At 36.2% G+C, this 24,377-nt stretch overlaps 1 protein-coding gene, 1 long non-coding RNA gene and 1 pseudogene across 17 annotated transcripts in view; all 3 read right to left on the bottom strand.

Moving 5' to 3' along the window:
* LOC143688438 (uncharacterized) overlaps positions 1-18,840 on the bottom strand; it is a 33,047-nt gene extending 14,207 nt beyond the window's left edge. Inside the window, exons 1-2 of one of the 2 annotated variants that reach the window (XR_013178003.1) lie at positions 18,333-18,840; positions 4,294-4,417 (exon numbers count right to left, since the gene is read on the bottom strand). This is a non-coding gene — a long non-coding RNA (uncharacterized LOC143688438). The remainder of the gene's footprint in view (positions 1-4,293; positions 4,418-18,332) is intronic. The other variant, XR_013178002.1, reaches the window with a different exon arrangement.
* LOC143682910 (coiled-coil domain-containing protein 122 pseudogene) lies at positions 10,552-11,121 on the bottom strand (annotated as a pseudogene).
* A 2,027-nt stretch (positions 18,841-20,867) lies between the features above and the next one.
* The window catches only part of LOC143688442 (zinc finger protein 510-like), a 53,549-nt gene continuing 50,039 nt past the window's right edge, over positions 20,868-24,377 (bottom strand). For 14 of the 15 annotated variants that reach the window (XR_013178029.1, XR_013178027.1, XR_013178015.1 and 11 more), the window contains 2 exons: positions 22,956-23,069; positions 20,868-22,214 (listed from right to left, as the gene is read on the bottom strand). The gene's annotated coding sequence lies outside the window, so the exon portion shown is untranslated. The remainder of the gene's footprint in view (positions 22,215-22,955; positions 23,070-24,377) is intronic. The other variant, XR_013178045.1, reaches the window with a different exon arrangement.

Below are 24,377 nucleotides of genomic sequence, written 5' to 3' on the forward strand. Positions count from 1 at the left end.
GCCCACATCCTTCCCTCATCCATTTCAAAAGCCATTCCAACATCTTTGGTGTTTGCAAACTGCAGCAGCAGCACCCCACTCTCTGGTACCAACATCGGTTCTGGTTTGCCAGCTGCAGGAATGCAATACACCAGAAACGGAATGGTTTTTCAAAAGGCGAATTCAATAATACTATATGGAAATATGACTGATTTTTAACCCACCCTGTAGGAGTATTTCAGATCATTTATAGTTTTTTTCTCACAAATATTGTTGAGCTGGACATCCTTTTTCCTGGTGAACACATACAGTAGGATTTTTCTAGAGTATGTAAGCTAGGGAGTGGAACTGCTGGATACAGAATGAATATATTCACTTTAAGTGTAATGCCCACCTCCTTCTCCAGGGTACTGTGCCAATTTATACTGCTGCTTGCCTTGTGAAATTCCTGTTATGACATTACACCAAACTATCACTCTCTGGGAAGAGTCAGCCTTCTTATTCTTTGACAACTTCTTGGGTATATAAATTCACAACTCATGATACGAAATTATACCTGCCAGATCACTAATCAGGTAATGAATATGCATGATAGGTACTTGAACTTTACCTTTGAAAAATGTCTGATCTGTTTTTTGCCCATTTTCCATTTTAGTTATTTACTTTATGAAATAACTTATATGATGTTCAACTTCAAAAACTATTTGCTGATTTCTGAATGTATGATGAGCATATTTTCAGTACAATGGGGATGAAACATTAATGAAAATAGAGAGAAATACTTATCCTCAAAGGCTTTATATGAGAGGACATAGAGACACAATAATATACATATAAGCAGGGTGGCAATGGCAGCTAAGTGGTAGAGTTCTCACCTGCCATGCCAGAGACTCGGGTTCGCTTCCTGGTACCTGCCCATTGGGGGGGAAATATATATATGATATATGATATATGTATATAGATATATCAGCAATTTATGTTACATTAGATGGTGAGAATGGGTTTGGAGAAAAATAAAGTGGAGGAGGGAAGACATGAAGTACTGGATGTGAGGAGTGCAATTTTAAATGGGGTATCATGAAGTCCTTATCATAGGAAAATTAAGGAAAGTTTGAACTATTTATGCATTCTAAATGCCTGCCTATTTCGGTTATATATGTTACAAATATCATCTGTCACTTTTGGTCCATCTCTTATGTCTTTATTAGGTGTGAAACATAATACACATCTGCATAAAACTCTTTTATGGAATATGGCATTACAAGTGCTAAATAATTTTTAATAAAGTATTTATAAACTAAGTCAAGAAATAGAAAATGATTGGCTTTGTAAAAACTTGTATTTACTGTTTTTGCCTGATCACAACTTCTTTATGCTGAAATTTCACCACTCCTTAATATTCATGTCATTTGATCTTTGCTTTTCCTTATATTTCATGACTAACATATGAATTTCTAAAAATGCAGTTGAATTGTGCCTGTTTCTGACCTTTACATAAATGTAACCATATAGGCATATTCTTTTGGTTTCTTCTGCTTAGCATGTTTCTAAACATTTAACAAGTTTTTCTGTAGTTGCCTAATATTCCATAAAGAATATCACTGTTTCTCCCATCTACTGTTAATAAACCAGTGTTTGGCAATTATAAAAAATAATGGCCTAAGTATTATTTTAGCATCCTAGAGTGTATAATCATGACTTTTTCCAGATTATACAGTTAGGAAAAGCATTGATTGACTATATGTTATGCATAACTTTTAAAAATTATTGTTTAGGGCATTCAGATATTTTAATTCTTCTGTGTCAATTTTGGTAAGATTTTTTTGTTTTTATTTTCCTGTTTTTACATGTACACAAAAAACATACATTCTTGACATACAAACATTCCATACATGGTGTAAAATCAATGGCTCACAGTATCATCATATGGTTGTGTATTCATTACCATGATCATTTTTTTGAAAATTTGCATCACTCCAGCGAAAGAAGTAAAAAGAAAAAACTCACAAATGCCACACCCCTTACTTCTCTCTCTGACCACTAGTATTTCAATTTACTGAATTTACTTTAACCTTTGTTCCCCCTATTATTTATTTTTCATCCATATTTTTTACTCATCTGTCCATAACCCTAGATAAAAGGAGAATCAGACACAAGGTTTTCACAGTCACACAGTCACATTGCAAAAGCTATATCATTATACAATTATCTTCAAGAAACATGGCTACTGGAACACAGATCTACAGTTTAAGTACCTTTCCTCTAATCATCATAAACCTAAAAGGGGCTACTATATAATGTGTAAGAATAATCTCCAGGATAACCTCTTGACTCTGTTTGAAATCTCTCAGCCAGTGACACTTTATTTTGTCTCATTTCTCTATTTCCCCTTTTAGTCACAAAGGTTTTCTCAATTCTTTGATGCCAAGTCCCAGCCCATCCCAGGATCTCTGTCTCATGTTGCCAGGAAGGTTTATATCCCTGGGACTCACATACCAAGTAGTGGGGGGAGGGCAGTGAGTTCTATTGCCATGTTGACTTAGAGAGAGGCCACATCTGAGCAACAAAAGGGTTTCGCTGGGGGTGACCCTTAGACCTATTTTAACTAGGCTTAGCCTATTTTTTCAGGGATAAGTTTCTTTGGGGCAAACCCTAAGATCAAAGTCTTGGCCTATTGATTTGGTTGTCCCCACTGCTTGTGAGAATATCAGGAATTTTTCAAATGGGGAAGTTGAATTTTCCCCCTTTCTCCCCATTCCATCCATTCCAAGGGGTCTTTGGGAATACTTCTTTATTCACTGTTCATATCACTCTGGGATTTATCGGGGCATCACACTAACCTGGACAAACCAACAAAATCTCATGCCCTATTCAAGGTTCCATGTACTTATGGTGTTCAATTAAACTGACCATACAAGTTAAATTAGGAAGTACACTAGTCAAAATATAAACTTTGCGCCAAATAAACATTTCTCCTTTTAGTCTCACACAGAAGTTGAAGTTCTAAAATATGAATGACTATCTATTTTCAACACCCTCAATACTGACATTCCTTTGTTCTTCCTCATGCAAAAACATTTTTTTTAATTTGTACATTTAGTCACTATTATTGTACACTCTAGGCATTCCTAAATTATACCATCTCAGACTTTATCATCTACATTTTCTCCTGCTTTCATATGTGCCCCCAGCCCTTCTCCCTCATCATTCTCACATGCAGCTTCATTCAGTGTACTTATATTATTGTGCTACAATCAGGTAGTATTGTGCTATCCATTCTGAATTTTTACCACCAATCCTGTTGCACAATCTGTAGTCCTTCAGCCCCAATTACCCAATCTCTACCCTATTTCTACCTCCTAATAACCTACACATAACTTCATTTTAACCTGCTAATATCATCCTGACTTCAAGTGGCTCTACCAGTTTATATTTCCACCATCACTGCATGAGGGTCTCCCATATTCTACCTCTCACCAGCACTTGGTATTGTGGGATTCATTAATCTCATCTCTTGGGTAGCTCCCTGTTTTATTTCACATTTACCTCAAAATTAATGAGACTGAACATGTATTCAAGGCCATTCAGATTTCACTGAAAGTTTCAGTTCATACTCTTTTGCTCATTTTTAATTGGGTTGCCTACCTTTTTCACACATTCACTTACAGAAGTTCTTTATAATGTTAGGATGCTTATCCTTTCTAGGCTACTTGAACCCATTCTGCCACTCTGTGGCTTTTCTTTTCACCTATTTAATGATATCTTATATGAACAAAGTTCTTAATTTTAACATAGCCAAGCCTATTCTTTTGGTGCTTTTTGTATCTTTTGGCCTTCTAAAAATAATTCTGGAAAATAAAGGTGTTCACTTCAGAGTTAACTTTCTGGAGTCTCCTTCCATCTGCAGGATTCTGTCTGGCACTGCTCAGTAACCTACCTGGGTAACTCTAGTTTGAGAATTGTTCCTCTAACAACCATGGCCCTTTTCTTTGTTTCAACTTCAAAACCACCTCTGGTTTGAAATGGGAACAACTGAGAACTTAGGTCAGCTAAATGAGCCTTTTGGTTTCCAAAAGTGGAAGAAGACAAAGCTTCCAAGGCAGCAACGTGAAGGTCTCATGTAAACTTCCCATTGCTTTCAAACACTCTAGTCCTAAGAATGTTCAGTTACTTTAGACTCCTGAAAGAAAAGACTAAATATTTAACTAAATATTTAACATAAACTCTAAATAAAGTATACAGGTGTAAAGGCAAAATTTAAAGGAAATATCTTCTATAGAGAGGTATACAGGTAAGTCATGCAAACATGCTCACCCACTAAGACAAGGTGGCTGTAGTTCTCTAGCATCACATCTCTGTACAGGGTCCTCTGGGCAGGTCCCAGGAGCTGCCACTCCTCCTGGGTTAACTCCACAGTGATGTTCTTGAATGACACTGTCTGTAACAAGACAGCTCTGTTCAATCTGAAGGTCATACTTAGGTTTTATAGAAAATATACAAGAAATCTATTCTTATACTTTACTCTAAACAGCATAAAGCAAATTATTGTAAGGGATGCCTATTCTGGACTTAATTTTATCTTATACTCTGTAGGAACTCAATTACAAAAAATGCTTTTACCATATAATTCACTTGGATGTATTTATGAGTTATGTACATGTATTGTCAATAAATATATTAGAAAAGCTATGTTTTTTAACTCTTATTTTTCTAGCTCATATAAAATATAAACAAACTTCCTACAATCTTCATTCCACATCCCAACAGATTTCCTCTGGCATACTCTAGGTCAGGGGTCAGGAACCTCTGTATGGGCCCATGGGCTAATTCCAGCTTGCCACTATTTTAATATAAATAAAGTTTTATTGGAACAGGGTGATGCCCAATCATTTACAAAAGAGCAGAGCTGAACTGTCCCATCAGAGACTGTATGACTCTTCAAGCTGAAAATATTTACTATCTGACTCTTTACAGAAAAAATGTGCCAATCCTTGGACCATGCAATCCAATTCAAAGAAGGGCTGTCTGGTTACATTAAAATCACAACAAATAAAATATTTCATATAGAAAGTTATCTGTAGACTGAAAAAAAAAGGACGTAAAATGATGTACCATGCGAACACTAATGAAAAGAAAGTTGATGTGGGTTACATTATTATCAAAACAGTAGGTTTTAAAGGAAGAAAGAATTATGAAAAATAAAGAGGAACAGTTTATAATAATAAAATGTTCCCTTCAACAAGATAAAGCAAAGTTAAATTTGCATGTAACTTTCCCAAATATATAAACAGAAGTTGACATAAATAAAGTAGACAAATCCACAGTTCTTTGTGATTTTAATACAACTCTCCAATTAATTCATGTAAAATGTAGACTAAAATAATTAATAAGGACAGAGAACAGGGGTTAGCAAACTACAATATAAAGGAAAAATCTGGCCTGTCACCTGTTTTGTAAGTAAAATTGTACTGGAACACAGACACGTTCACTCCTTTATGTATTATCTATGGCTGCTATAGTGCTTCACTTGCAGAGTTCATTAGCTCCAACTGAGACCAATCCTTGTAAGAAGCAAGCATTCTAACTTGTGAAATCACAAGTCAATATATTATTATTGTTGAGCCCATTAATTGTCTGCCATTTGTTTTAGAATCTAGTAAACAAAAATGAGAAATAAAGGAAAGTATGAAGACAATGTGTCACTAAATAAGAGGTTCAATAAGGAGATTCTGAAAAAGAACCAGCTCACTGGGCTCTCACCTGATCCAAACGGCAGAGTGAAAAGGTTTCAGGGCTGACTCCCCAAAGAAGCTTTGAACAACTAGTAAGAACTTGCAGAAATGTGGTTCTCAAAACTCCAAAAAAAAGTTAAAGGACTGCAGTAATAGGGTTTCTGTCAAATCAAGAAAGACTACTTGCGGTGCCCTGGCTGGCCCTTTCCCTTCCTTACTGGCCCATCATGCAAGAGGCCTGCACTCCCCAGTGTGGATCCCTGCTCCTCGTTTCAGAAGGAACGGAGTAACCCTTGTGCTCATACAGGCAGCACGTATGTCTGGCCTCATCTGTCTGTTGACGGCCCGAGGGATTTCTGTCACGGGACCTATCCTATGCACAGAGAGTGGCACAGAAAGCTCCTACAGAACATTCTGGGAGGCAGTCAGATGTTGCCTCTTAGGGAAAGATACTGCTGGCTTGGACATACAGAGCAGTGCCTGGGACTGAAGAATCTGTTTCCTATAGAACAGAGGACACTGCTATCCTGTAAAAGGAGAATTCCTAGGGTCAAATATGCATGCCCCAGACCAGACACCCATGCAGAAAGGACCTAGGAGGTCCCTATGCTTTGGCTTGGAGTTATTCTCTAAACACTCTGTGGATGGATAAACTCTAATGGAGAGCACCCAAACAGATCAATCTGCAAAGATTAGGAGGGGGATTTTCATTTTTCCTTTCTTTCTTAGCTCCTGGCATTCAATGAAACTTCTGACATAAAACTAGCTAGATACAAACGTAAGGAATATATGTTCAGGGTCTAAATCCCAGCAATAACAGCTTAAAATAAACCAAAATGTCCAAGTTACAACAAAAGATTTTTTAAAATACAAAGAAACAAGAAGTTATGGTCAAGTCAAAGGAGAAGATTGGAAACCATCAATGAGGAGATCAGACCTGGGTATTCCAGATGAAGACTTTAAAGAGAAGTAACGGTTGAAAACTCCTGAGATTTAATGAATATATACATCCAAGATGCTCAATGAACTTCAACCAGGATAAACATAAATAAACCGAAACTGCACAACATTACAATGAAAATGTTGACTTACAAATATAAAGAGAGAATTCAGAAAGCCAAAAGACAGAAGCAACATGCCACATACAGGGGAGCCTCAAGAAGATTACGAGCTGATATTTTATCAGAAGGCATAGATGCAAGAGGGCAGTGGGAGGACATATTTCAAAAATCATAACCAAAAAAATTTCCAACAAAGAAATCTATAACTGACAAAATTATCTTTCAAACACAAGGAATTATTGGATATGTGAGGGTAGTTCAGTGGCAGAATTCTCACTTTCCATGCGGGAGACCCGGGTTCATTTTCTGGACCATGCACTTCCCCAAACAAACAAAAGCAACCAAGAAAAATTTAAACAAATGCTGCTGCAACAGTGGGATACTCACATGGAAAAAGAATGAAATGGGACCCCCACCATACAGCACACACACATATACACAGACAAATGAGGGATTAAGACATCCCTAGATAAGGAAAAGGTGAAGATTTTATTACTACTAGACCAACTCTACAAGAATTACTAAAGGGAGGTCTGTACATTGAAAGAAAAGGACACTAGAAAATTGAGTGAAGCCACACATGATGAATTGAAGATTTCTGGTAAAGAAAATAATAAAGTAAATACAAACACAAGACTTTTACAGATTTAGGATGTTAAATTTAAGTCACTAGGTAGCCACAAAGAAAATATCGGAGAATATGCAAAATGCGGAGACAAGAAACAGTGCACATTACCAAGGTTGAGGAGTGAATGCAGAGTGAATGTAGGGTGTCGGCTTGGGTAAAGGACAGTTTTATAACTGGATGGTGATGAGGGTCCTGCAACACTGTGAATGTGATACTCCCACTGACTGCTAAGCTTGGGAAGGATGGGGAGATTCATGTTGTACATATGTTTCACAATTTAAAAAAAGAAAGAGAAAGGAGGAATCAAAGAGATAATGACAATTAAATGCATACATGATATTGGATGGGATCTAAGTATGGAGGAGAAAAGGCTCAAAAGGATATTATTGGGACATCAGAGAAAATTTGAGCATATACTATAAGCTTCATATCAATGTTGAATCTCTTGAACTTCACAACTGAGCTTAAAGTGATCACGTAAGTGAATATCCTTGTTCAAAGGAAATGTACATGGAGGTCTTATGTGTCCAAGTAGTAGCATGTTTGCAACTTGCACTTAGATGTTCAGAAACATAGATAGATAGATAGATAGATAGATAGATAGATAGATGGATGGATGGATGGATGGATGGATGGATGGATGGATGGATGATAGGTGACAGAGAGACTGATGTGGCACAGGTGATAAAATGCTAACATTTGTGGGTGGATCTGTCTGGGTGTCTGCGGTGCGGAAGGGGTTTGCTGGACTTCTCTGTATGGTGTTTGTACTGTTTCTGTAGCTGTCCTCTAATTTTGAGATTATTTGAAAAGAAAAAGTAAAAAGAAAAGAAAAAAACCTTAAACTATAGAAAGGAAAAATATAATAACCAAAATGAAATATTCCCTAAAGGGACACAACAGCGAATATGAGCAGAAATCAGGAAAATAAGGAAACTTGTATAAAGGCAAACTGAGAATAATCAATGTGAGAAGCAATGAACAGAGTCTTAAAGACCTCTTGGAAACCAACATACATATAATGGGAACTGCAGAAGTGGAAGAGAGAAAGATATGAAGGTATTGAAAATGGTTGTAAACTGTTGGGCATGGATGAGGCAGAGATCACATGTTCACTGCAGAGATACAGCAATGCTGTCTCTGTGGAAACAGGCACTTGATGTCCTGGAAAGACTAAAGCATTGCAAAGATGCTTGAGTGTGGGGCTGAAGAAGGCCTTGAGAAACATTGTAACTTTTGACTCATCCCAGCACAGGAAAGCAGATGGTTCAGCCCTGTTTCCTCCTTTCCCATTCTTTAGTTACATTTTTGTTACTTTCTTTACCTCGCAGCCCTATAAAATAACAGTGATGAACCTCTTGGGGTCTTTCAGTCTCCATCAGAGCTCAGAGTTCCACCTGCCCCCAGCTTTAACTGTATCTTTGTCTCTCATCTTTCTTTCTTAATTCCCTATCATCTCCCTTCAGTCCCCACACTGAGCCATGCTGGCTGCAGCAGTTTTCTGCTTTTTTACTAATGGCCATTCTAGTGGGTGTCAGATGATATCACACTGTGGTTTGTTTTTATTTAAATATTTTATTGATGAATCTTCATGCACATATATTCCATACATGGAGTACAATCACTGGCTCCCAATAGTATCACATAGTGTGTATTTAACACCATGATCATTTTTCAGAACATCTGCATCACTCCAGAAAAAGATATAAAAAGAAAAACTTGTACATCCCATACCCTAACCTTTCCCTCTCACTGACAACTAGTATTTCCATCTACCCAATTTATTTTACCCCTTCCCGCCCCATTATTCATTTCTTTAAAACATATTATTTTACTCATCTGTTCATACTCTGGATAAAAGGAGCATCGGACTCAAGGCTCTCACAATCACACAGTCACCCTGTAAAAGACATCTTCAGGTAGCTGGGTGGAGAATGGATTAGAAAGAAGCAAGAGTGGAAGCAGAGGACCAGTGAGAAGGCTTTCACAGCAATCCTAATAAAACAGGACAATGGGCAGGAGGTGGAAAGTTGAGTGGAGACAGAGAGATGTTATCAGTACATTTACTGAATGTAGAAGGGTGAACTGTGGTGTATACCTACAGTGGATTGTTGTGTGACTACAGAAAGGAATGAAATCGTGAGGCATGCAACAAGGTAAATGAACCATGAGGACATTATGGTGACAAAATATGTCTGAAACTAAAAGACAAACAGTATATGGCCTCTTTGACAAAATACTTTTAAGAAAATTGGGGCCTAGATTGTAAGTTCTTACAGCAGTCACATTTATTCCTGAGCTTTGGGTGTTCTATCTAAATTCTGAGATGCTGCATTATATGTGCATGACCTGGTATTTCCTTTGAACTTTGGTACCTGTGTGACACCCAAGACTCAGAGTTGGAGTTCTACAACTCTGAAAATCAGCATTGATACCTACAACAACTGTTAAAGAAGCCAAAAAACTGATCAGGAAAACGAAGTTAATCAGGTTGATGCCAAGATAATCAAAATACAAGGTAAAGGATGATACTGTCTGTATTCTGTATGAGACTGTGCTGATTTGCAAGAATACATGCAGCCTAGAAAAGACATTTTTTTCAAATAATCAATAAAATTTTATTGATACCTTCTGATTAAAAGAGAAGTGAGTTAAATATCTGAAGCACGGAACAAAGAACAGCATTTTTGTAAATTTCAATATTCAGGGGCTCAAGTGATGGTGGTTCTAAAAAAATAAGTTCAAATAAAAAGTTTGAAATAGATGAAATTTTTAATATATTGACAATTTAAATCACAGAAAAATCAATTTATCCTTTTCTTCTAAAAGTTTTACTCCATATGGTGGTGAAGTTGACAAAGTTATAAATAGGCACTCCTGAGTACAATATATTGTGCATACTCAAAACATGCATGTCGCCTTTCACTATTCTCCAGTAAGCATTCTGATTGTCTATCTACTGCTATTAGTAGTAGGGTTCAGAAGAATTTTAATAAACAGATTCTGATTTTGAAAAAGAGCAAATATATCCCTCATCCAGACAGGATTCTGATAGTGGACCCTGGTTGCTAAGAATCCAAAGGAATTTCTCAACATTCTGTCCCATAATTGAGTTGGCAGAGTCTGTGCTCCCCTTTGCCCTATGACAATGTTATTCTTTCATTTCAATGCGTTTTCTTAGTTCAGCTGCAGTTTTTTCAAGTCGTTCAATGTTCCATTGCCACTGTCTTCTATTTGACTGAAGCTTGCTCACCTGACAACGCAAACGCTTAAGAATTGCATCATATCTCTTATGTTGTACCTCTATTTCTTTTCTTAATTTTTCATGTAACTTTTTTCTTCCTCAAGAAAACAAGCTTTTTCAGTGATAGATTCTTTTACAGTTAAAATTTTATCATTTAGCTTCGTAATGTCTTCCTGTACTTGTTCTATTCGGTTTCCTTCTGGATTTTGGAGATCTTGCATAAGTTCCTCTTTCATCATCTTTAGTTTTTTAACAAGATCTTGTTTTTCCCGGAGTTCAGACATAAATGACCATTTGCTCTCTACTTCTCCAAAACTATCTTTATATGCTTTTATTTTTGCATAATATGCATTATGTCTTATCATTTGTTCCTCAAAATCTTCTTGGGTTGTTCCAATGTCAAATTTAAGCTTTACATTTTCTGTATGTAAGGCTTTGATTTGAGTTTCAAGGCTTTCACATTGGCGTTGGGTATTCTCTATGGCAGCATCTTGATGATAAATTTGCTTTTCTGTTTCTTTATTTTCGTCAGAGACAGATGCTATTTGTTTTTCAAGCTCTTGAAGTTCATTCTTACTTTTTCTCTCCCTAAAACGCGATTCTCGGGTGTAGCTCCATGTAGAAAAGACATGTTTTAATCCTGCTCTCATTTTGTAAAGGCACCGTTCCTTCTAATCCCTATTCAGTATTATATTTTTGAAACTCTAATTAGACAATCTCCCTGGAGATGTGACTCAATCAAGAGTGGTGATTAAGCTGCATTAGGTGATGACACGTCTCTACCCATTTTTGTGGGTCTTGATTAGTTTATGGGAATCCTATAAAAGAGGAAACATTTTGGAGGAAGCTAGAGATTCAGAGAGAGCAGAGCAGAATGACATGGCCACAAGAAGCAGAGTTCACCATGCAGTAACCTTTGGAAATGTAGAAGGAAAATACCTCCCAGGAAGCTTCATGAAACAGGAAGCTAGGACAGGAAGCTAGCAAATGACACCGTGCTCACCATGTGCCCTTCCACTTGAGAGAGAAACCCTGAAATTAATCTGCCTTCTTGAACCAAGGGATCTTTCCCTGGATGCCTCTGATTGGACATTTCTATAGATTTGTTTTAACTGGGACATTTTCTATGCCTTAGACCTGGAAATGAGCAAATTAGTAAATTTCCCTTTTGAAAAGCCATTCAGTTTCTGGTATATTGCATTCCAGCAGCTAGTAAAATGGAACAGAGACCAAAGGAAGAGAGGATTATTTTGTCCAAATCTTGAAATTAGCATACACTGTAACTCAATCTGTCTGGTCAGTTCATTTAAAAAACCTCAACACATAGAGTCTAGAATTAGGAACAAGGTCTTGCAATTCTATATAACCTAATGTAATACCCAGATACCTTCCAGAGTATGTTGGCCAGATACTTAAAAAGTATTGGCAAAGTTTCTGGAGGGAATGGATAAAAAATATGGAACAATTAAACTTTTCTACCTCGTACTTTCTCAAACATTAGCAACTTGATCTTGAGCCTTGCTCTAAAGAAACTTATTTCTGTAATGGAGGAGCTAAGCCTACCTATAATAATGCCTAAGAGTTACTTCCAGAGAAACTCTTTTGTTGCTCAGATGTGGCCTCTCTCTATAAACTCAACTCTTCAAGTAAAATCTTTATCCTCCCCCCCACATGGGATATGAGGTCCAGGGATTTAAGTTTACCTGGCACCGTGGGACCTGACTGACAAGGATGAGCCTTGCTCAGGCACCATGCATTGACAATGCCTACCTGACCAAAAGGGGGAAAGAAATGTAAAAAAAATAAAATTTAAGTGGCTAAGAGATTTTAAATAAAGTTCAGAGGTTCTTCTGGAGGTTACTATTATGCAAGCTTCAGCTAGATACTGCTAATTACCATGGTAGCCAAGCCCCAAACAACAATATTATATTCCTATAAACTCTAAGAGAATACCCAGGGCTCTATCTGAGACTCAATAAAAGTGTCAGACTCTCAATTTCTTTTCTGAAACCTAAAAACTCCTGATGGTTCCTAGGCTAGATAAACACTGAAGCGCAGAGGTACCAGTCTCTCCAAAAACATCAACCAGTTACATCCCTCTACCCTATTATGTTGACAACTCTTTTCAACATAAAGAAGTTAAAATGGTTACTGCCTAAATACCTCTAAAATTTAGAAGGATCAAAGAAGGAGGAGGAGTTGTAACAGAGAAGATAAGATTTTACAAATGAGTGTAACTACTAAATCATTATATTGATACTTCTTTTAAGTCTCCAGGGTCTTAGAGCAGCTAGAAGGAAATAGCTGAAGTTGCTGAACTGTGATCCATAACATACTCTGAAATTTGTCCTATAACTACCTGTGAAAATGTACTTTGAAATTTATTGCTTTTCGGTCTGTTTATTTCATAATAAAAGTCTTTAAAAAACAGAAAATAAGAACTAGGGCACTCATTTATTGCTGGTTGCAATCTATGAGTTTTTAGCAAGACAATTTGTCAGTGCTTCAGAAAGCAAAGTACAGAATTACCATATGACACAGCAATCCAATTACTAAGTCTATACGTAAAGGGCTCAAAAGCAGGGTCTTGAACAGGTATTTGCACGATGATGTTTATAAGAGCATTTTTCAAAATTGTGAAGGATAGAAGCAACCTAAGTGTTCATTCATTTATGAATTAATAAATAAAAATTAATTAATACATACAATTAAGTATTATTCAGCCGTAAAAAAGTAAAGAAGTCCGGATACATGCAACAACATGGGTGAACCTTGAAGACAGCATGTTGAGTGAAATAATCCAAACATGAAAGGGCAAATATCTCATAATTTCATTGATTTGAAACAATCAAAATAAACAAACACATAGCATCAGAATCTAGAATGTATATTACTAAAGGAAGGGGTGAGGATTGGTGTGACAGTTTGAATCTGTTATATACCCCAGAAGAGCCATGCTCTTTAATCCTCATTTACTATTGCTAGGTGGGATCTTTTGATTGTTTCCACGGAGATGTGACCCACCCAGTTGCATATGGTAACTTCTGATTAGATGGTTTCCATGGAGATATTTCTCCACCCATTCAAGCTGGGGTTACTTACTGGAGCCCTTTAAGAAGGGACCATTTTGGAAAAAGCTTGAGAGCCAACAGAGCCAACAGAGCCCACACAGCCAGAGACTTCTGGAGATGGAGAAGGAAAAGGACCCTGAGGGAACCACTGAAGAAGCCTGGAGATAAAGCTAGCAGCTGTCAGTGGTGAAACACCAAACATCACTGGCCTTCTTGATCCACGGTAATCTATCCCTGGATGTCTTAGTTTGGACATTTTTATAGCCTTGCCTTAATTTGGACATTTTCACAGACTTATTACTGTCAATTTGCAGCTTAATAAATTCCCTTTTTAAAAAGCCATTCCATTTCTGGTATACCACATTGTGTTAGCTTGCAAACTAATACAATAGGGAATGAGAAGTTAAGGTTTAAAATGAACAGCCAACCCAATTACAAAATGGGAAAAAGACTTGAACAGACACCTACCAGAAGAGGAAATACGGATGGCCAAGAGGCACATGAAGAAATGCTCAATGTCCCTGGCCATTAGAGAAATGCAAATCAAAACCACAATGAGATATCATCTCACACCCACCAGAATGGCCATTATCAACAAAACAGAAAATGACAAGTGCTGGAGAGGATGGGGAGAAAGAGGCACACTTATCCACTGCTGGTGGGAATGTCAAATGGTGCAACCACTGTGGAAGGCAGTTTGGCGGTTCCTCAAAAAGCTGAATATAGAATTGCCATACGACCCAGCAATACCATTGCTAGGTATCTACTCAAAGGACTTAAGGGCAAAGACACAAACGGACATTTGCACACCAATGTTTATAGCAGCGTTATTTACAATTGCAAAGAGATGGAAACAGCCAAAATGTCCATCAACAGAAGAATGGCTAAATAAACTGTGGTATATACATACGATGGAATATTATGCAGCTTTAAGACAAGATAAACTTATGAAGCATGTAATAACATGGATGGACCTAGAGAATATTATGCTGAGTGAGTCCAGCCAAAAACTAAAGGACAAATACTGTATGGTCCCACTGATGTGAACGGACATTCAAGAATAAACTTGAAATATGTCATTGGTAACAGAGTCCAGCAGGAGTTAGAAACAGGGTAAGATAATGGGTAATTGGAGCTGAAGGGATACAGACTGTGCAACAGGACTAGATACAAAAACTCAAAAATGGATAGCACAATAATACCTAATTGTAAAGTAATCATGTTAAAACACTGAATGAAGCTGCATCTGAGCTATAGGGGTTTTTTTGTTGTTGTTTTTTACTATTATTACTACTTTTATTTCTTTTCTCTATATTAACATTTTATATCTTTTTCTGTTGTGTTGCTAGTTCCTCTAAACCGATGCAAATGTACTAAGAAACGATGATCATGCATCTATGTGATGATGTTAAGAATTACTGAGTGCATATGTAGAACGGTATGATTTCTAAATGTTGTGTTAATTTCTTTTTTTTTTCTTTTTTTCTTTCTTTCCGTTAATAAAAATAAAAAAATAAAAATAAAATAAAAAAAAATGAACAGGGTTCTTAACTGGAATGATGGAAATGTTTTGGTAATGGATGGTGGTGATGGTAGCACAATATTCTGAATACAATTAACAGCACTGAAATATATACCTGAATGTGATTCAAAAGGGAAATGTTAGATGGTATATATGGTAAAGGAATAAACATTTTAAAAATCCATGGAACTACACCACACAATGAACCCTAAATTAAACAGTGGACTACAGTTTACACTTCAATTACTACAATGTGCTATCATCAATTGTAACCAATATCCCACACCAATGTAAGGTGTTAATAATAAGGTGGTTCATGGGAATCCTATCATTTACACATGATTGTAGGATAAGTCCACAACTTCTCTTATAGAAAAATAACTCAAAATGTATCAAAGTCTAAACATTGGAAGAAAAAGAATAAAACTGTTGAAAGAAATTGGATACTAATCTTCACAACCTTAGATTTGGCAATGATTACATAGAAATAACATCAAAAGTATAAGCAACAAAAGAAATATGAACTGGACATAAACAAAACTAAACAAATGTGTAAGTATGAGAGGATACAATCAAAAGAGTGAAGACAGCCAACAAAATGGGAGGTAGTATTTGCAAATCATATATTTGATAAGGTTCTAGTATCAAGAACACATAAAGAACTCTTATAACTCAACAAAAAAAGCCAATGACCCAGTTAAAATATGGGCAAAGGACTTAAATAGATATTTCCTTAAAGAAGATACTCAAATGGATAATAGGTACATGAAAAGATGCTCAATATCATTAATCACAAGGGAAATGAAAATCAAAACCAAAGGTGGTATCACTACATACTCACTAGGATGACTACAATTTTCTTAAAAAAGCAAAATAGATCAAGTTGTAAAAAGGATGTGGAAAAATTAGAACTATTAAATGTAGTATATTCATGTAATGGAATATTATTTGGCTATAAAATGTATGAAGTACTGACACATGTTACAATATGGGTGAACTGTGAAAGCATGACAGCAAGTGAAAGAAGCCAGATACAAAGACTATATATTATATGATTCCATTTATATGAAATGGTCAGAACAGGCAAATCCATGCACAGAATTAAATTAGTGGTTGTTTAGGCCTGGAATGGGGGGGGCCCTCAAGAGAGAAGAGTGATTTCTGATCAAACATTTCAAGTGATTTTTTTTCATTTTCAGTGACAAAAATATTCTAAGATTGATTATGGCAAAGATTACACAAATTGGTGAATTTACTAAATACTGGAACTGTATACATTAAATATGTGAACTGTATGTATGTGACATGTGAATTACCTCAATAATACTGTCATATACAAAAAGATACCAGAAGAAATAGGATTGTTCAGACTTTAAAAGAACATCAGAGGGTGGTGTGATGGTGGCTCAGAGACAGAATTTTTGCCTGCCATGCCAGAGACCTGAGTTTGATTCCCAGTGCCTGCTCATCCAAAAAAAATAAAAGTACATTAGAGAACTGAACACATAATTAGAAGTAATCGCAAAGAAAATCAGGCTTCAGTGGTATATGTTTCCATAACATATGAACATTTAAGAAGGACATAACTGCAATCTAACACAAATTCTTTCACAGAACAGGAAAGAATGAACTATTTCCAAGCTCATTTTATAAGAGCAGTACATTGATGTCAGAATCTCACACAGAGCAATATCTCCCTATTAATTTAGACTCAAAGTACTAATTCACATATTAACAAACTGAAACCAGACATACAGGTAAAGAATACTGCATCATAATCATATGGGATTTATCTCAAGAATGCAAGTCTGCATTAAACATTTAAAAAACCATTCAACAGAATTTATCCCTAAGAGAATGAAAGAATAAAATTATATGATAGTCTCACTAGAAATAGAAAAAGCAGTTGACAAAATTTAATACACATATGTGATAAAAATACTTGGGAAACTTAAAACAGAAAGGAAACCTCTTTATTCTAATAAAGAATATGTACAAAAAAATACAGAGAAGGAAAATAAGATTTAATGGTGAAATATTGAGTACTTTCCCCTTCAAGTGAGGTATAAGACAAGGATGTCTGTTATTACTACTTCCTGTCAACATGTACTGGAAGTCTTAGCAATAAACTAAAAAACATAATTAAAGATAAAATAGATAAGGAAGGGAGATGGAAAATTGTTTTTATGTGAAAAGACATGATGGTGCACATCTAAAATACAAAAGAATCTACAAATAAGCTACTAAAACTAATAGGTGAATATATTAAAATGGCTAGATAAAAGATCAATATTTGAAAATCCATTGATTTTAATGAACTAAAAACAAACTGGAAAATGAAATTGAAGAAATATCATTTATAATAGTGTCAAAATAGATTAAATATCTGGGAATAAAATTAATGAAAGACATCCAACATTTCATTCACCTCTACAGTGAAAAACTCCCAAGCAATGTTTCCTGTGGGAAATGATAAAGTTCTGAGAAAAATGCAACAGACCTAAAAGAGTCAATACATTCTTGAAGAAGTAGAACTCGGAGGCCTTACACTACCATATTTCAAGTCTTACTATAACACAACAGTAATTATGACAGTAAGTACCAGCCAAGACACTGGTAACTGGGACCTGATACAATGAAAAATTTAGATTAGACCCATCTGGTCAATTGACAACAGAGGCACCAATGCAATTCAGTTGTCCAAGGATGGTTTTCTCAACTTTCTTACTGAAAACATCTGCCCTGTCACCTGCATGAAGAACATCAGGAAGTTTTTCCAGATTTCAGTGTGTTTTGTTTCTATGAAGTTTGGTTTATTTTCTCTATCATTTCAAGTCGTTAAATAAATATTATCTGCCTGACTTTCTTCTGCAGCTTTCAGAAAGTTCAGAAATAAACTCTCACCTCCACTTCGGAAATCTGTAACACCAGAGGACCTGAATTTTCCTGCATGCTGACTCTCCCTGCTGTTCTGCTTGTCTATATGCCCCCTAAATGATTCTTATCTATCTTTAATTCTACTTTTCTATTTTAATGTGCGGATCCCTAAATATCTATAAAACCCACCATAAACAATGTGTTAAGAAATAACTCACCTGAGACGTGTCTATTTTCTGCCCCTCTTGGAAGAATGTAGAGAACTGCAATGGCTAAGCTGAGGTAGAAAAAGAGGAATGGAGTCATGAGAGATCTGGTGAGCTCCTTATCTGCCTGCCTAAAAATCTTAACACAACACCTTTCACCACCTGAATTTGTACATCTCTTAGAGGATCACCTAGGCTTAAACCCAGATTTTTACTAGGTGAATTAAACTTTTTTCCTACTGACTTATGAACAATTTATGTTCCCTCTAATCAACTCACAAAATAGTAAAAGAGGATTAATATTTCATTAATATTATTTATATCTCAAATCAGGAACTTCTGAAAAAAAGGGATGTTTAATAAGAGAAAATGTCTTAATCCTGCTGTTCTAACTGGTTGCTGTTTCACAAGAGGCAGTTCTGATAAGAATCTTCTGGTGACTTACTGAGACAAACTGAACACCTCTGTGCTCTACTCCTAGCACTGTCCTAGGTGATCCTGGAAAAGCCACTTATTTGAGGCCCAATATTTTATTAAGCTTTTAAGAGTCAGAAAAAAACCCCATACCTGTACTATCATTTTTAAATTCTATATGTTCAGGATAGAGGTAACCTTAGACAACTCCAAATGCAACATGGGACTGACATGGTGGTTCACTTCCAGAGAATCTCTTCTGTGGCTCAGATATGGCCTCCCTCTTTCTCTAAGCACAACTCTGTAATAAATTCATTATCTTCCCCACGACATGGGACATGACTTTCAGGGGTGTGGGTCTCCCTGGAAATGTGGGCCATGACTCTCAGGGATGAGCCTGGCTGGCATCATGGGACTGACAATGCCTACTTGACCAAAGGGCAGAAAAAACATGTAACAAATATGTTTCAGTGGCTAAGGGAGTTTAAACAGAGTCAAGAGGCTATTCTGGAGGTTACTGTTATGCAAGCTTCAGCTAGATATTGTAAATTGCCACAGCATGCCAAGCACAACCAACAGTCTTCCTAAAAACCATAAACAATATCCATGGCTCTATCTGAGACACCATAAAATTTTCACTGACTAAGTTCATTTTCCAGAAACTTAAAATACTAGATGGTTCCTATGTCAGAGAAACCCTGAAACCCAGAGGTACCAGTCTCTCAAAGAACACCAACCAGTTGCATCCCCCTATCCCATAACATCAGCACCCCTTTTCAACATGAAGAAGTCAGAATGATCATTGCACAAATATTCCTGAATATTGGGAGAAAGATCAAATCAGAGGGAGGAGTTGTTAGAGAGAAGATAAAATTAACTAATGATTATGACTATTGAATTATTATACTGGTATTTCTTTTTTGTCACTAGTGATTTGGAATAGCTAGTAGGAAATACCTGAAATTGTGGAACTGTAACTCATACCCTACTTTGAAATTTGCCCTGTAACTTCTTGTTAAATTCTGCTTTGAAATATATCAATATCTGCATATGTTATATTTCACAATAAAAATGTTTTTAAAAAAACACCTGTTCAAAAAGTTTCTTGCCAATTTTGTGCAATATTTACAAGAGTTAACGAGTAAAGCACTAACAAAATCCATTTTTATTGGAATGGAAAAAATTGGTAAATATTTCATGAAGAATAGATATCTTTAAAATATTCAGGCTTCTCATTCATAAATATGGTGCATGTTCTCATTTCTTAAAAATCTACTTTCATAATATTTTTGTAAGCTTTGGTAGTTTTCATCATATAATTGTATTTTTCTTAAATTAATGCCCAAATTTTGTTGCTGTTCTTGTAAATGGGATTTCTTCCTTTGCATTGTGCAACTGGGTTTTGTCTTTATAAAGAAAGCTATGCCCTTTGTTTATATTTTTTGCATTAGGATATCTTAACTGAACTGTTATTAAATCTGATAGTTGGTCATAAGATTTTCTAGGTAAACAGTCATAGCATATGCAAATAAATGATATTGTCACACCCTTTAAAAATACAAAAGAGCCACAAACAATAAAAGCTGCTCCACTTTACTCATCAGAACATAAAAGCTTATCAAATTCAGAACATAAAAGATATCATGTTTTTACCACACCTGGCAACAACTCAGAAAATTTGAGAGAACACCCTCTATTTGCAAGGCTGCAGGGAAACAGGCACTCTGATTCTGTTGGTTCTACCTCCAAAATACATCCAGAATCTGACCACTTTGAAGTTTCATAACTGCTAACACCCTTATGAGTATCATTTCTTGCTAGAATTACTAAAATAGCCACCTGCATTGTTCATGTTTCCATTATTGTTATTATATTCTCGAATAGTATCAAAGTTATTCTTTAGAAATAGATGTCAAATCAGTCCTTTTTCACGTTAAAACCCTTTGTTATGACTTAAATAAATGGAGGGAAATACTGTGTTCATGATCTTTAAGACTCAATATGATAAAGATATCATGCAATCAAAATTAAAATCTCAGGTTTTTGTTTGTTTTTTTTGTTTTGTTTTTTTAAAAATCTCAGCAGGCTTTTTCTAAGAAGCTTATTTTAAAATATTTATATAAATTGCAAGTGATCCACAATATTCAAAACAATTGATAAAGAACAAATTTGGAAGACACATTACCTCATTTCAAATCTTACTGTAAAAGACACTAAAACACTATAATAACTGCAAAAGGATAAACATAGAACAATCAAGTAAACAGACTTCAGAAAGGGATGACATATACGGAGCCCCTTGAACAGAGGTGTCAAGGCATTTCAGAAGAGAAAGTATATTCTCAATAAATGCACTGGCACGTGGGTCTGGAGAGGTGGAGAACATAAATATGGTGAGTTCACATTTCCTGTACTCAAATATTTACAGCACAGAGCCAGCACAAAATGTTACCAACACTAGGGCACTAATATTTTAAGTTCTGGATTGGGCCAACTAGAACATATTTTGTTTATTCTGATCAGCAGCCTCAACACTAAAATAAAATAAAAAAACTGATCAAGAAAAGAAATACTTATATGACAAAGGACACATAAAGATTCTAAAATCCTAAGAGCAGCTCATGAATATACATCTAAAAATATAAATGGAAATAAACAACTTTCTACAAAAATGTAAGGATAAAAATTTAATGAAAAAATTCAGGATAGATATATGACTATAGATATTTCTTAATTCAATAATCAAAATCTGCACCCCAAAAGTCTCCAATGGCACAATTTTATAGGTAAGTTTTACAAAAACATACAAGTAACAAGCAATTTTCTCATCTAAATTACTACAAAGTAAAAGAAAGAACAGAAAAAAAAAGTGTCCCCATTTCCTTTGGAAACTATAACCATGACATCATTATTAGGTAGGAACACAGGAAAATTATAGTCTAATCTAGTTTGGGAATATAAAAATAAAAATCCTAAATATAATTTCAGCAAAACAGTAACAACAGAACCCTTAAGAACATTTATTTATTGTTAAGAACAATAAAAATTCATCATTTATTAGTAAGTACAGCCTATTTAAGAATTTAATACATTCATATTAGAAAGCAGATTACAGCATTCACCATATTTACTGATCAAAGAAACTACAGCTTTCTTTCAATAAATATGCAAAAAGTACTCAATAGAATTCAATGCAAACTCATCACTGACATGACATCTTAGTAAACTGGTAACTGGAGGGAAGCTACTTGCCCTAACACAGGTTACCTACCAAATGCTAACAGCAGACATCAGGATTAATGGGAAATGTACCCTCAAGATTGATTTTATCTATTTCTAGCTCTCCTTTTTCAATTAATGTATGGACTTTTATAAAACTCCTAAATCCATTACAAAACAAAGTGGGAATGAAAAGAGCTCACCTGAGACTTTTTCATTTCTGTGGCTCTTAGGAAGATGCAGAGAACTGTGATGGTTCAGCTGGGGGGAGAGAAAGAGAATAGGGGTCAAGAGATCTAGTAAGCATCACAGCTCCTACCTTCGCCTACTAAAACTCTGATACTTCAGAGGGGAGTAGTGCCCTACAGAACTGGGCGCTGTGGGCTGTGTAAAGACATCAGTAGGACCACGTTGAGATGGTGGGATCTGCCCATGTGCGACTCGAACACAATCGTGTGGCCTTAATCTGCAGCTCTTCAGAGGGATGAATGTAAACTTTTCTCAACTGATTTAACTATATCGACTGTGCCTTTCTGGCAAATAAGCACAAAGAATTTACAGTGCACCAAAGGATGAGATACTATTCTTTCTTTCGGGTATATCAGATCTTTGTTTTCTCAGCACAGAAAACTCTAGAGAGCAGAATAAAGGGAACAGGGATGCCTTAAGGCAAGGACTTTTAACTATCTGTTTTAATTGTCGTTGTGGCACGGGGGACACAGCGGTAGTGCACGGTGGAAGGCCCTGGACATCCAATCCTCACCGCCTGCCTTGGGCCTCCCTGGACATGGAGTGCATACGTCTGATGGCAGTTGGGGGCTTCCCAGGGACTTGCCATTCTCGCTCGAGACACAGGCCCGCCATTCACGGCTGTCCCCCATGTGCTCTTATCCCCAGGTGCGCGGGGTTCACTCTGAGGCGATCCAAGTCACTTCAGGGGAAGCCCGAGAGACAAGAAAGAAGCCTCGTGACTCCGGCTGCGCACGCGCAGAAGAAACCTACCGTTCGTTCCCAGAGTGCCGTGCGACGCGTCTGTAGGGGTCCAGACTACATTTCCCACAAATCTTCGCGTCCATCTTTGAAGGGAGTCTCACTGTATTTCTGCTATTTGCAAGGCTGGGGAATGATATTATTAAAGGTTTCGTTTTCGCCAAATGCAAAGTGTGGTTCTAATCAGACCCTGAAGCAATCTCATCAGAGGACATTTGGATGCAGTTGGGAAAAACCTGAGTGTCTGCTCTGGACACCTTTCCTGGGGAATCAGGCTTTTAAGGCTGACTCGAACAAGATTCTTTGTACAGGTTTAAGAACTTTCAATTGGTGAAAATGAAAGTTTATTATCAGCTGAGAAAAAAGTAGGGAACAATAGACTTCTTACATATTTCTCTAAATCCCAAGAAGTGTTCCTAGTGTAACTCACGAGAAACCTGTCCGTACAAATTCCCTTATGGACACAAGGCCCATAATGGAAGTAAAAACCAAAGTATGGCCAGAAGGAAACATACAATGTCTAATCCACACCAAAGGAAATCAAGATCTTGCTCAATAGTAAAATAAGCAACGAGCGGTATCCGTGAAGATGGATACTTAGGATATTAGACTACTAAGAATGAAACAGACTTAGATAGGGTCCAATTGATCATATGAATGTTCTCACCATGCATTTAGGAGAAGCCCATCCTTTATATACATACCTTTAGTTGGTGTGTGTATACATAAGTATAAAGATATGTAAATATGTATATATATGTATCTATAAATGTCTATACATAGATATATAAAGATAATAGATACAGATGTAGATATGTGTGTCTAATGATATCCTGACATATATTTTTAAACTCTCCAGGCATTTCCAATATGCAGACATGTTTGTGAACAAGTGACATGTAGGGATTTGTATGTAGGAGTATATGTGTAAGAGTATGAAATTCTAGTTCTCATAGGTAGAAATTAACATAAGTCTCCACATAGGAATTCAAATCTATCTTTCCAGTTCCTTTATAGATCCTAATTTATGGACAGCAGTCTTCAACTGATAAGGAAGCTGGGTCCCTTTGAATAAATTCCTGGTTATTTAGTCAAAAATATATACTGTGAATCATTCCCAAGCACTCCCAAGGGAGATCTCTGTAGCCAGAGACAGGCTGAATCTCTTTCACATACAACCTACTATGTATGGTAGAATCATCTAGAAATGAATGTGGCTGCAATTATAGTCCCAGTGAGGTGTTTCTGAAAGGATATGGTGAAATGAAATCTTTCCAGTGTGCACACTTTAGCAAGGTATATACGTACACTTTGTGATGAATACAGAGATTCTGAGTTGAGATTTATATTGATTCTGGTACAATGGCTCAATCACTTCACTGGCACTTGGGGGTCAGAAAACAGTAAGAATGGAAAATTGGTGACAACATCTGA

The sequence above is a fragment of the Tamandua tetradactyla genome, chromosome 1 (genome assembly GCF_023851605.1).
Source record: "Tamandua tetradactyla isolate mTamTet1 chromosome 1, mTamTet1.pri, whole genome shotgun sequence".
In the NCBI taxonomy this organism is placed as follows: domain Eukaryota; kingdom Metazoa; phylum Chordata; class Mammalia; order Pilosa; family Myrmecophagidae; genus Tamandua; species Tamandua tetradactyla.